This window comes from Podarcis muralis, chromosome 8, assembly GCF_964188315.1.
Source record: "Podarcis muralis chromosome 8, rPodMur119.hap1.1, whole genome shotgun sequence".
NCBI lineage: Eukaryota > Metazoa > Chordata > Lepidosauria > Squamata > Lacertidae > Podarcis > Podarcis muralis.
In genome coordinates, this window is record NC_135662.1 from 1,413,537 (window position 1) to 1,427,654 (window position 14,118).

At 48.9% G+C, this 14,118-nt stretch overlaps 1 pseudogene across 1 annotated transcript in view; it reads right to left on the reverse strand.

Moving 5' to 3' along the window:
• Positions 1-258: 258 nt before the first annotated feature.
• Positions 259-14,118, reverse strand: part of LOC114600145 (fucolectin pseudogene) — a 17,371-nt pseudogene continuing 3,511 nt past the window's right edge. Inside the window, exons 3-4 of the transcript XR_013394083.1 lie at positions 1,376-1,667; positions 259-424 (exon numbers count right to left, since the gene is read on the reverse strand). The product of XR_013394083.1 is annotated as a fucolectin pseudogene (transcript). The remainder of the gene's footprint in view (positions 425-1,375; positions 1,668-14,118) is intronic.

The window sequence follows — 14,118 nt, forward strand, 5'->3', positions numbered from 1 at the left end:
GGTTCCTGCTACACTATCTTACTCGTAATCCTGTACTCAAAACAAACACAAAAAGTCAGTTGATCTTTAAGGTGTCGGAAGCCTGCAGCCAACAGAAGGAATGATGCGCTCTCTGGCACAGGCAAAATCACCGACCCCTTTGGTTCTGATGAACAAATTTGAGAGACAAAAGAAGGCTGCTGAAAGGATATTTATTGGACAACCAACACCGATTCCATCAGTTCTGCGGGTGCCCCTTTCCACGCGACACGTGGCTGCTTATTCCAAAGGCTCATCCTCCACCTTTGTCCCATAAACTTCCACCTCACACAGCGTCAGGATAGCTGGCTCTCCCGGGTGGTTCACGCTCACATAGCGGCCCTTCATCCCCTGGCAATTGATGGCGCTGATGGAGCCACGATTATAATCTGTAATCTTCCCACAGCTGCAGAGGGAAAAGGGAGGTCAGCCTTGCGGTGGAAGCAATTCAGAATGACTCCGTCTATTTCCATGGTTGTGGTAGCCCTGTAGTACAGCTGCCCGGGATTCCTAAAGCGCTCCCTGACGGTACTCTCTGGACTTGACCACGCAGGTAGGAACAGAACCTCAGGTTCCACCCCACACGGTCCATCTCGGAGGATCACATGGTCAGTGTTGTTGTATGACAGGATAGCTAATCTGTGGACCTCTGGGTATTGCTGGGCTCTAGTCCCATCAAGCAGCATGGCCGATAGTTATGGATGATGGGAGCTGTAGTCCAACGAGATCTAGAGGGTCAAAGTGGGCAGCCCACCATGGGGGACGTAGTAAATAACTGGTGCAGGGGGCAGGATGGAGAGGAGTCAAAGGGAACAGCTCAGCTTTGTGCTTGCTGAGAAGATATGTACTGAGTTGAATAGGATCCAAAAGGCAGCAGTCTGATTGGTCCTAGAACAATAGGATTCAGAATGCAGCAGTCTGATTGGTCCTAGAACAATAGGATTCAGAATGCAGCAGTCTGATTGGTCCTAGAACAATAGGATTCAGAATGCAGCAGTCTGATTGGTCCACAGGAGCCACCCAATCCAGCTCCAGGTGGAAGTGAATCCGCAACCTGATTGGCCTACAGGAGAATCCCGGAATTAGCCAATCTCGTGGGGCCCATTGTGTAAATAATGTATATAAAGCAGACATTGCGACCCACGCACGCACGGGTTGTGTTCTTTTCAAGGCCTCCGGAACGGATCCTGTTTGCAACCAGAGGTACCAGTGTGTGTGTGTGTGTGTGTGTGTGTGTGTGTGTGTGTGTGTGTGTGTAATGGAAGTTAACTAATCCAGACCAAGTCATCTTGAGGATGTCTCCCAAGATGTAGTTGCTGAGGAGACAGTGGGGAGGGGAGAGGCAACTGGAACTTACAGAGGGTTGGACTTTCCATGGTCAGCCACGGAGTCTCCCACACGGATCTGGGCTCCCAGGAGTCTACTGCCGCAGCAATCCAAGCGGTTCTTCACCACCACAGCCGAGATGGAATACTGCTCCCCCAGGTCCACATACCACCAGGGTGCATCTTCAGAGTTGGTGTGGGTGCAGGAGCCATGGAAGAAGACCCCGTCAGAGTTCCCATCGACAGCTTTGCCGGCTGACGGATCTCTTGGATGGGGGTAAGTGGAGGACTGACAGGCTGGGCGGCCTCTGGCCAAGTTGAGAGCTGGAGCAACAGCTTGAGGGAAAGAAGATGGGGAGAAGTAAGAACACAAGAAGAGCCTTGACACAGCAGGATCAGGCCAAAAGGGCCCATCCTGTTCTCCCAGTCACAGAGGAATTCATCAGCTCTGGATGGGGTTGTGATGAGGAACAGAGTTTGGGGGAATTCCTCAATGCATCTTTCTTCCTGGAGCCTCCTATGACCTCTGTGGCAAGAAGAACCCATTATCACCTTAGGATAATACACCAACTGTGCCCTTTCTCAGACAGGGATAGCTGGGCTGCTGTGATTCATGCGTTGGGAATGTCACAACTGGACTACTGCAATGGGTCCCATGTGGGCCTTCCCTTGGTGTTGGTCCAGAACCTGCAACTGGTGCCGAATATTTTGGCCGGGTTGCTGAGCGGAAGGTCCGCATGCAGACATATGACACCTGTGCTGAGCGAACTGCCAGTCACCTGCCAGGCCACGTTCAAGGTCTTGTTTCTTTTCTTTTATTGATTTTCAACATTTAAAACATCCCATAAACACATACAAACATACAAACAATCAACAAAGAAAACACAACAATAAGCCAAACACATATAAAAAAGATTATTTCTTCTAATACCCAATTTCTTCGCATTAATAGGTGACTTCCTCAAATCCCCTCTAACTGAATTTCATTATATCACTTTTATAGCAGTTCTCCAAATATATTTCTAATAATATTATCTCCTTTCATTTACAAATTTCTTCTCCTTTACTATTATTCCAATCCTTAATCCTTACTAAGACCTGTTCTTATTCTACCCCTAAGCCTATCTGATACTTCTAGGAATTTTCTATTTATCTTATACCACAATATTTTGCTAAGCATTCTTTAAATTCCTTCCAGTCTTCTTGTGTCTCCTCTTCTTTCTGGTCGCAGATATGTTCAAGGTCTTGTTTCTAACATTCAAAGATCTAAATATCTCTGGGCCAGGTAACCCAAAAATCCATAGATGTGAAGGATCTCTCAGATCAAGTGTCGCCAACCATTTTGGACCAGTGGCTACATTTTGCTGTGGATGCCAATTATGCCCCTGTTGCCCTGGTAGGGGAGAGGAGATTACATAACGCAAAATGATCATTATTGCTGCTTCTCCCCGCACTCTCAGGCAACCTTCTGTTTACTTCTGCTCTCCTCCCCTTGCATGGAACAGTCTAGGCCCTATAGCTTGACGCAGGGGGAAATTTCACTGTCCCATCATGGCTTGTCAGCTGATGGTTCAAGACTCGGTTCAGCCTTCAGGCTCTGCAATGCATCATGGGAAAATATCACCCCCCCTACCCATTGAGTAAGAGGACGCCCAAGTTTTCACCTCTACCTCTCTTTCAAATCAGAACCAGTGAAGGCGGTGAAGGTCCTGTGTGAGTGCCTGGAGGCGGTTGGAGGATGGATGGCGGCTAACATATTGAGGTTGAATCCTGACAAGTCAGGACAGGAGGCGGGCGGGTGTGGAGGACTCCCTGGTCCTGAATGGGGCAACTGTGCCCCTGAAGGACCAGGTGCGCAGCCTGGGAGTCATTTTGGACTCACAGCTGTCCATGGAGGCACAGGTCAACTCTGTGTCCAGGGCAGCTGTTTACCAGCTCCATCTGGTACACAGGATGAGACCCTACCTGCCTGCAGACTGTCTCACCAGAGTGGTGCATGCTCTGGTTATCTCCCGCTTCGACTATTGCAATGCGCTCTCTGTGGGGCTACCTTTGAAGGTGACCCGGAAACTACAATTAATCCAGAATGCGGCAGCTAGACTGGGGACTGGGAGCAGCCGCCAGGACCACATAACACCGGTCTTGAAAGACCTACATTGGCTCCCAGGATGTTTCCGAGCACAATTCAAAGTGTTGGTGCTGACCTTGAAAGCCCTAAACGGCCTCAGCCCAGTATACCTGAAGGAGCGTCTCCATCCCCATCGTTCTGCCCAGACACTGAAGTCCAGCTCCGAGCGCCTTCTGGCGGTTCGCTCCCTGTGAGAAGCCAAGATGTCAAAGAGAACAACAACTACCTGACTTTTAGACGAAATCTGAAGGCAGCCCTGTTTAGGGAAGCTTTTAATGTTTGATACATTACTTTATTTTAATATTGTGTTGGAAGCTGCGCCCAGAGTGGCTGGGGAAACCCTGCCAGATGGGAGGGTATAAATAATAAATTTTTTTTTATTATTATTATTATTATTATTATTATTATTATTATTATTACTATTACTATTACTATTCACCATCACATAGCAGCTTGTAAGCTACTGGTTTGGGCAGGAATAAGAGTGATCACAGGGAGGGGAACCATTTAGCTCCGCCCACAGACCAGCCCCACTTCCCCCTCCTTCTCCCCAGGTCTTACTAGATTGTTGCACGTCAGAATCGCAGCTCTGGGTCACCCAAAATCCGGCCAGGAGCACCAGGGCCAGCAGCCAAGTCCGAGTGAGGATCATCCTGCAAGGGGAAGAACAGAAGGCAGTGAGCGAGGAGCCTGTAATGGAGCCATGGGGGTGGGGGTGGGGCTAGCTCCACTTTAGCACCATTGCAGGGCATGGGTGATAGCTAAGAGTCCTGAATTCAGAATCTGTGGCTAGGCTGGCCATAGGAACTGCCCTTCTCCAAAGTGCGGAAAATCCCTAACAGTCGGTTAACAGACTTTAAAAAAATAATAATACAGCTTTAGATCTACCCAATAAGGATCAGGACCTTCTTTTTTTGCAGAGGGGGTGGGGTAGGAAGTTCTAGACCTCAAAGATCACATCCTGTGGGTTTTCTCGACTTACCTTGCCTCTCTTTCTCGGGATCTGCAGAAGCGTCTGTTGCTCTTGGTGGGAGAGGAGACACAGGTTCTTCTCCCCAAACTGGAACTGAGACTTCCCTGCTTCCAGAGGAGTCCTGCACCTCCAGGTTTTATCCCCTTCCCAATGGACAGCGCTTGCCTGACGTGGCTCAACTTGGCCAATCAGAAAGATGGTGACACCAGGATCTAGGGATCAAGATCAGGTTTTGACATCCTTCATCTGAGCAGGGTCTGAGTGGGCTTGTGTGGTTTCTGACTCTCTCCCAAGAGGAAATAATGGCATCTCCTTGGCAGGAGATGGTTTTAGAAGAAGACATCCTCATTCCATTTATCCCATTTAGAGGTCAGATGGGTGCCAAACTGAGCGCTGATACTGGCAGGTCCCAACCACATCAGCCAAGCTCCAAAATGAACACTTTGTGGTCGGCCTTGTGGAAGGAGAATGAGTTGTTTTGAACTTCTACCACTCCATGGTTCACCTCCATGTTCTCTGGGCAGCTGTGTCAGCATCACAAACACCAGCCTTGGATCCATCACTACCTTATACTAGAAATGGCTCTACGGTTGCTATGAGAGACTCCATCCACATCCCTGGACTGGACAAGTGCTGTCTCACGGTGTGCATAGGACCAAGAGACATGGCTGGCAAGGAAGGTACTGCAGTGCTCTGCAACACCTGTGCTATGCTTGTCTTCCTGGCTGGAAATGCGCACAAGTCAGTGGGTGGCGCTGTGGGTTAAACCATTGTGCTGCTTGGGCTTGCCGATCAGAAGGTCGGTGGTTCGAATCCCCGTGACGGGGTGAGTTCCCGTTGCTCGGTCCCTGCTCCTGCCAACCTAGCAGTTCGAAAGCACGTCAAAGTGCAAGTAGATAAATAGGTACCTCTCCGTCGGGAAGGTAAACGGCGTTTTCGTGCGCTGCTCTGGTTCGCCAGAAGCGGCTTAGTCCTGCTTGCCACATGACTCGGAAGCTGTACGCCGGCTCCCTCGGCCAATAAAGCGAGATGAGCGCTGCAACCCCAGAGTCGGCCACGACTGGACCTAATGGTCAGGGGTCCCTTTACACCTGCAGTGAGTGTGACCTAGCTGCATTGCTGAAAGCGAAGGTAGGACAACGTGAGGCCTACACACTTCAAGCTATTGGAAAAGACGAGGAATTTCTCAACAGAGCAGAGCGCACTGTCCCTAAACAGTGTTGAGAGTTAGGGGGGGTCCGTAGGGAGAAGGAAGACCACCGAGTGCAAGGGACATGTCCCTGGAGGAATGTGACTCACACAGAAGGAGGACTCTTGGGAGTCATACAGATTTTAAAACGATCAATAACCTTTTTAAAAATAATTAAAATTCCCTCACAGTAAGGTTGACTTTTCTGCTTTGATGCCCATGCTCTGTAGCATTTCTGCAACAGTAGATTTTCCTGTTGTCTTTGTCCATGGAGTTTTCCTGGCTGGGATACTGGAGTGGCTTGCTGGTTTCTGTTGCAGGTGGATCACATTTGGTCAAAACTCTCCACTGTGACCTGTCCATCTTGGGTGGCCCTGCACGGCAGAGCTCATAGCTTCTCTGAGTTATTCAAGCCCCTTCACCATGGCAAGGCAGTGATCCATGAAGGGGTGAATTTTGAATTATGGTGCTGGAGGAGACTCCTGAGAGTCCCATGGACTACAAGAAGATCAAACCTCTCAATTCTTAAGGAAAGAAATGGGAGGCCATGAGGGGCTGCCTCACGAAAGCCATGGCCTCCCCGCCGGGCTCTTCCCTGAGAGGAGAGGCCTGAGGCGCCGGCGGGTCCCCTCGGCCCCACGCTCTGCTCTGCCCGCCCCTGGGCGACAGGGCGGCGGCCTCCTGTCCGGCCTAAACACCCGCCGCCAGTGTGAGAGGAATTCTGAGGTCTTAGATACCCCGTTTCCCCAAAAGCAGGACATCCCCCGAAAATAAGACCCAGTTTTGCCTCTCGCTGTAATATAAAGTCATCCCCCGAAAATAAGACCTCCCCAATAATAAGGCCTCCCCCCCCAACATAAGGCCTCCCCGGAATATGTGTACCGTATTTTTCTTCATGGGGAAATAAGACATCCCTGGAAAATAAGACCTAGCGCATCTTTAGGAGCAAAAATTAATATAAGACAGTGTTTTATTTTCGGGGAAACAGGGTAGGATTTTGGTCTTAGATACCCTGTTTCCCCAAAAGTAAGACATCCCCCAAAAAGAAGACCTCCTTCCAGTTTTGCCTCTCGCTGTAATACAAGGCATCCCTGGAAAATAAGACTTCCCCAATAATAAGGCCTCCCCAGAATATGTGTACCGTATTCTTCAAAGCAATGATAAACCTGGACAGCATCTTAAAAAGCAGAGACATCACCTTGCCAACAAAGGTCCATATAGTTCAAGCTATGGTTTTCCCAGTAGTGATGTATGGAAGTGAGAGCTGGACCATAAAGAAGGCTGATCGCCGAAGAATGGATGCTTTTGAATTCTGGTGCTGGAGGAGACTCTGGAGAGTCCCATGGACTGCAAGAAGATCCAACCTCTCCATTCTGAAGGAAATCAGCCCTGAGTGCTCACTGGAAGGACAGATCCTGAAGCTGAGGCTCCAAGACTTTGGCCACCTCATGAGAAGAGAAGACTCCCTGGAGAAGACACTGATGCTGGGAAAGATGGAGGGCACAAGGAGAAGGGGACGACAGAGGATGAGATGGTGGGACAGTGTTCTTGAAGCTACCAGCATGAGTTTGACCAAAGTGCTGGAGGCAGTGGAAGACAGGAGTGCCTGGCATGCTCTGGTCCAGGGGGTCACGAAGAGGCAGACACAACTAAACGACTAAACAACAACAACAACAGATTTTCCTACTCCAAAGATCAAGATTGCCTTACAGCAGCAAAGACCACTCTTTTCCACAGCCGTCCTCTCTCTCTGGAGGTGGGGTCTCACCTCCTCTGTGAAACACTTGGTTTGTTCTTCTTGAAGAACATGCATTTAAAGAAGATTGGGAAACGTTTATTGAATATATGGAAAAGAATTATATACAGCTGAAAACGCTGGCAGCATTAATATAAATTCAACAGTGTAAATAAGTTATGTCGGATGCAATAATAATGGAATACTGAATGGTATAGTTTTTTTATAAAATATGCAGGGATTTATGATATGTAAAATGAACCATGGAAAGAGATTGCAGTCGTTAACAGTCATCAACAGGTTTACCGTACCCATTGAGTCAATCACCCATATCCCACTACCCTTCTGAGTAATACCTCTCCCCACCTTCCCACTACAGTGGTACCTCAGGTTAAGAACTTCATTAGTTCTGGAGGTCTGTTCTTAACCTGAAACTGTTCTTAACCTGAAGCACCACTTTAGCTAATGGGGCCTCCTGCTGCTGCCGCGCCACCGGAGCACAATTTCTGTTCTCATCCTGAAGCAAGTTCTTAACCTGAAGCACTATTTCTGGGTTAGCGGAGTCTGTAACCTGAAGCGTATGTAACCCGAGGTACCACTGTATATATAAGGGTCTGGCAACTTCTGCTTCAGTGTATCTGAAGAAGTGTGCATGCACACAAAAGCTTATACCAAGAACAAACTTAGTTGGTCTCCAAGGTGCTACTGGACAATTTTTTTATTTTTTTCGACTGTGTCAGACCAACATGGCTACCTACCTGAATCTAGAATCATGGAAAGAGAAGAAGGGAAGTCACTGAGTATTTTTAAATTGTAAAACAGAAAGTTTAATAAAAATTATATATATATGAAACACTTGATTTGTTACTATGTTGTGTATTTTTGTGTTTTTATATTGTAACCACCTTGTGATCCTCGGCTGAAGGGCAATATAGAAATTTTAATCATTATCATCAAAATGCTGTTGGTCTGTGGGGGAAATTCTATCCCCACAGATCCTCATTCCACAGCCACAGAATTTTGCATGTTTTCTTACCCAAACACCATGGGGCTTTGGTTCTGTATGTGCCCCATGAACTCAGGGTCCGACAGCCTGAAGAATTCTAAGAAAGACTGTGGGAGGGCTGAGGTTAAAAACAGGCAGGAAGGTGAATTCGAAGAGCCGTTGAACAGCCTGGTATGTCAACACTACCAGTGTAAGCCTTGTTCAATTCAGATTTGGACTTGCTGAATTACCATGCAATTGTCGTTCTCCAAAGAGCTGGGGGTCCTCAAGAATTTGTAACATGCCCTCAAGAACAAAAAACTAAGTTTCTGGACTCTTTGAACTCTGGGACCTCCACCTCCACCCCACCCCCATCTCCAACTGGGTGCTGGCTCCCTCCCACAGGAGGAAATAACATTCCTCTCTAGCAGGTGCCAAAGACTTCAAATTATCAGTTAATTCATGTTTGGAACAAGCAAATCCTAAAACGAGTGTTTATTTTGGCAGTGTCCCTTGCCCACTAAGCTCCAGAGTCAACAGTCTTGCAGAGGGAGTGTGGATGTGCTTTGGTGATGCAGTAATGGGTGGGGAGGGACTGAGACTCAACGTCAGTTTACCTGTGTTTGGTCAAGAGGCTCTCTTAAGAACTTCAGAGGAACCTTCTGGATCCAACCAGAGTCCAGAGTCCTGTTCTCTCAATGGCCAACCAGGTGCCCTTGGGAAGCCCACAAGGAGCAGGGCAGTGCAACAGAGCTCTCGCTACTTGTGATGCCCAGGAAACTGGCATTCAGAGGAAGATCGTCCATGCTAGAGGAGGAAGAACAGAGCCATCTTGGCCAGTAAGCATTGACGCCTTAGCTGCCCTCTGGCACTCCACTTACATAGGTCATTGTTGTTGTTTAGTCGTTTAGTCATGTCCGACTCTTCGTGACCCCCTGGACCAAAGCACACCAGGCACTCCTGTCTTCCACTGCCTCCCCCAGTTTGGTCAAACTCATGCTGGTAGCTTCGAGAACACTGTCCCACCATCTCGTCCTCTGTCGTCCCCTTCTCCTTGTGCCTTCCATCTTTCCCAACATCAGGGTCTTTTCCAGGGAGTCTTCTCTTCTCTCAGCAATAAGGGCTGATTTCCTTCAGAATGGATAGGTTTGATCTTCTTGTAGTCCATGGGACACTCTGGTCCTAAACCTCTGCTGCCTTGAGGGATATCTTTAGGAGAAGAAAAGTCTAAGGAGTAACCCTACCCAAATTTGGAGTGGAATCCCTAAGGCAATTGGATGGCACCTTGTATACCTCCTTCTGGCAATTCCCTCAGCCAAGCTGGTGCAAAATGTATTTCTCTGCTTTCCTTTGGTCCACATCAGCAAGACTGAAGGAGGTGGGTTGCTGTCTGGTCAGCCCGGGACCTCCATACACACTGCCCAGGCTTGCACCCTGAGGAGGTCAATTTGGTGCTACTGACACAATGGTTTAACTTCACCTCCAGAGACTCACTCCTTTGCCTCTTGAGACTGACAGAGGCCAACAATAATAGCAACCATTCCCACTCTCTTCTGTCAGAATTACCGGTATCTATGACCTATGTCTTTGTCCATGGAGTTTTCTTGGCAGGGATACTGGAGTGGCTTGCCGGTTCCTGCTCCAGGTGGATCACGTTTGGTAAAAACTCTCCACTATGACCTGTCCGTCTTGGGTGGCCCTGCATGGCAGAGCTCATAGCTTCTCTGAGTTGTTCAAGCCCCTTTGCCACAGCAAGGCAGTGATCCATGAAAGGGCTCTTGAGAATCCCATGGACTGCAAGAAGATCAAACCGATCCATTCTGAAGGAAATCAGCCCTGAGTGCTCACTGGAAGGACAGATCCTGAAGCTGAGGCTCCAAGACTTTGGCCACCTCATGAGAAGAGAAGACTCCCTGATGTTGGGAAAGATGGAGGGCACAAGGAGAAGGGGATGACAAAGGACGAGATGGTTGGACATTGTTCTTGAAGCTACAAGCATGAGTTTGACCAAACTGCGGGAGGCAGTGGAAGACAGGAGGGCCTGGTGTGCTAGAGGGGTCCAGGGGGTCACGAAGAGTTGGGCACGACTAAACAACAACAACAGGGAGAGCTACCTTCCCAAGCTGATGAGCCCCCATCCATCCCTCACTTCCTTCTACAGCATGTGGAGGAACCTCCTTCTTCACCATAGGATCCACTCTTGGCCTCATCCAGTCAACCTGCTGGAGTCTGCTTTTGCATGCAGTCCCTAACTCACTGAGGGTTTGTGACCCATGGGCAAACCTCACCTGGTTTATGTGACTAGTCAAAGCTGCAGGGCTCAGGAAAACCTAGACTGCTACTAACTTGCCTACCCTCTGGGAAGATGCCAGGGGAGGGAGGCAGAGACGTTTCCATGGGTTTGTAGAGGCCATTTCAAAAGGAAAACACCCCTCCCTCCACAAGGCTGACCACAAAGTCTTCATTTTGGAGCTAAGCTGATGTGGTTGGGACCTGCTAGTATCAGCGCTCAGTTTGACACCCATCCGACCTCTAAATGGGATAAATGGAATGAGGATGTCTTCTTCTAAAGTCATCTCCTGCCAAGGAGATGCTATTATTTCCTCTTGGGAGAGAGTCAGAAACCACACAAGCCCACTCAGAACCTGCTCAGATGAAGGATGTCAAAACTTGATCTTGATCCCTAGATCCTGGTGGTGTCAACACCTTTCTGATGGGCTGGGTTGATCCATGTCATGCAAGTGCTGCTCATCGGAAGGGCCATAGACCATCTCATCCCGCATCATGTTCTCACTGTGGCCAGCTAAGTATCCCAAAGGTGTGTGACCGTGTGTGACAGAGAATGTGGCCTGAGCCCCAGAGGACACCACAGCTTCAGGGAAATGAAAAATCCTTGGCTTGGCATGGGGAAAGAGGGAGAACGGTGGCCTCAGGAGAAGCCTTGCTTTGGACCCCAATAAGTTCACTCACGAGAGGAATGGACAAAGGTTGGTTTATTGCATGAAAAGAAAGCGACAAGAGCAAACAAGTGCTGCTTCAGGCAGCAAAGTTGCAAGAGAAGCAGGCAGCTATTCCTAGGGCGCCTACGCCCCTTGGTCTAAGAGGAAGAAGGATCTCCATGGAAAGCCTAAAGAAGCAAAACGGCGTGTCGGTTGGTGACAAGAAAGTCTCTAATGGATCCTGTGGGAGCTAACCAGGCATGGTTAACCTAGGATATACGTATTCTTTTGAGCCAACGTTAGATGATGGAGAGGGCAGGGGGTCTTTGGGATAAGTCATTCATTATGTGATGGCCTGGGACTCGGACTCGGACTCGGAACCAGAGGAGTCTCAGTCTGCACCGGATCCTTTGCCTCAGGCAGCATCTGAACCGAGTTTGGGGCCTGATGCTGAAGAGTCCCAGTCTGCACAGGTCCCCCTGCAACAAGCACCAGCTGGGCCGAGTCAGGGGCCTGAGCCTGCCCTGGCTCCAGATGCGGGGATGACATCGTTGCCTGCAGCTGGGCCATCACTTACAGCTGGTCAGGGGAGGCTGAGGCGGCCCCTGGGTCTAGTAACCCACCGACGTCTCCCGAGCTGCAGAGACTGAGGTCTGAGAGAAGGAGAAACCTGAGTACTCGCAGGAGGAGTGCTCGCCTTTGGGTGAGACAGGGAGGGGAGTCTCCGGGGGATCAGGACCGGCCTTTACCCCGATGGAGATAAAGGGCTGTCGGACCCCTCCCCAGGTTGTGGGAGCAACATTGCTGCTTGCTGGAACCTGCCTGAGACCCTGTGCCTGACCTAGCCTGGTTTCCTGCCTTGGCCATGTTGGACTGACTCCTCATGGAATCCTTGGATTCGGGACCGGACCTGGACCGCGTTACTCGGGTTAACCCCGGGCCAAGCACACATTATAACCTATTTATTCTATTGTTCTGTTGGTTCTTTCCTATTAAGTTCCTGTCTGTTTCACATTTTGTTCATTGGTAGTTGAACCAATATAATTGCAGTAAGAAATGGCCAAACTGGTTCTCTTTCCAAGGTTATCTTAATGCTGTCTGTGTGGAACTCATTCTTTTCGCAGGAGATGTGAATCAAATGTTGTGGCCAACACCTGATTACCGCGCTGGTCAAGTTCCAGGGCACATTCAAGGCAAGGACTTGCACCAGGGTCAAGAAAGTTAACTGAGGGGCGTATTTTATATGATGCCATGCCAACTTTTACATACGTCACGATCTACAAAAATAAACCATGGAACCTTGAGAATTCTGTACTGAACCGTGGGGAAAAGTTCAGATTGGCATGCACACACCATGACACATGCTTGACACCATCCCTCGGTAAAAAGCCAACAAATTCAATCTCAGGTGGGCAGAGGGCACCAAAGGAGGTATTAGTGGGCACCACAGCAGGTACTTCATCTTCTGCGGGCTCTGCATTGGGAATGATGGAGCTACACTGTCTGGAGCAGAAATAGGTTACAGCTCATATGGCACAAAAGTTGAATTTTTACACACCTTCAGTGCGGGGATTTTAAGTTCTAGATAGCTTCTGCCAACCTGGTGCCTGGTGCCAATTATATTGTGCCATAGGGGACCTGACAGTAGGATTGCAGAGTATGGTAAGGTTACCAGATTTTTTTCAATTAATCCAAGGACACTTTACAACTTCCTATTAAATAGATGGATTTTGTCAGGGGACTGATTTGTAAATTTGGGGACTGCCCCCGGGAAACAGGGACGTCTGGTAACCTTAGAGTATGAGGCTCAACACTATGGCGGGGAAAGACTTTATTCTTGCCGTGATGGGTTTTCAGCAGTGTATTGGTCTACGCCAGGCATAGGCAAACTTGGCCCTCCAAATGTTTTTGGACTACAACTCCCATCATCCCTAGCTACTAGCACCAGTGGTCAGGGATGGTGGGAGTTGTAGTCCCAAAACATCTGGAGGGCTGAGTTTGCCTATGCCTGGTCTACGCTTTGTGGCAGGAGCAAAAGCACAGGCCTTGTTGGTCCTCAGGGCCCTGAGAAGCTGCTGGAGAAGTAGAGGAAAGGGGGCTTGCTGCAAGGAGGACTATGGCGTTGGTTGACGCATCCTTGGTCTTTGACAGCCACACACCCTGAACACACCAACGCAGAGACTGCTGGTGGTCCCTAACGCATCTCTTCTGCTACAGCTCCATAGACATCCACTTCGCACAGCGTCATAGGCCCGTGGCGGGGAAGGTGGATGCTCACATAGCGGCCCCTGAGCCAGTTGCAGTTGAAGCTACTGACGGAGCCCAGTGTGACGTCTGTGACGATCCCACACCTGTAGGGAGAAAAGGAGGGTTAGACACAAGTGTGTTTGTGTATAGGAAGCATTCACAGTTCTCCACATTTCCACATCAGTTTGTGATCTCTTTTCCCCCCCAGTCATCACAAAAATTTGTCAGCATTTCCGTGTGAATTTATCCTAAGATACCCATTTTCGCAAAGCAATTTCCCCTAGCAGCACACAGTTTTGTATGTTGTCTTCACTTATCTATCCTTTCTTATGCACACTTTCCCATGGGATGTGCACATTACTCAGCGGGAGAACTAAATTTGTTGCTAAATCTGGAAAAGTGCAAATTCCAAAAGAGGGCTAAGTTTTTGTCCGTGTATTCCCTGAGAGTGCAGACACAGCCTATTTCACTTTTGATGTTCTTAATGAGATCCTTTTGTTTTTAAATTGGTCTAAGCCACCCTGGGACGCAGGTGGCACTGTGGGTTAAACCACAGAGCCTAGGACTTGCCAATCAGAA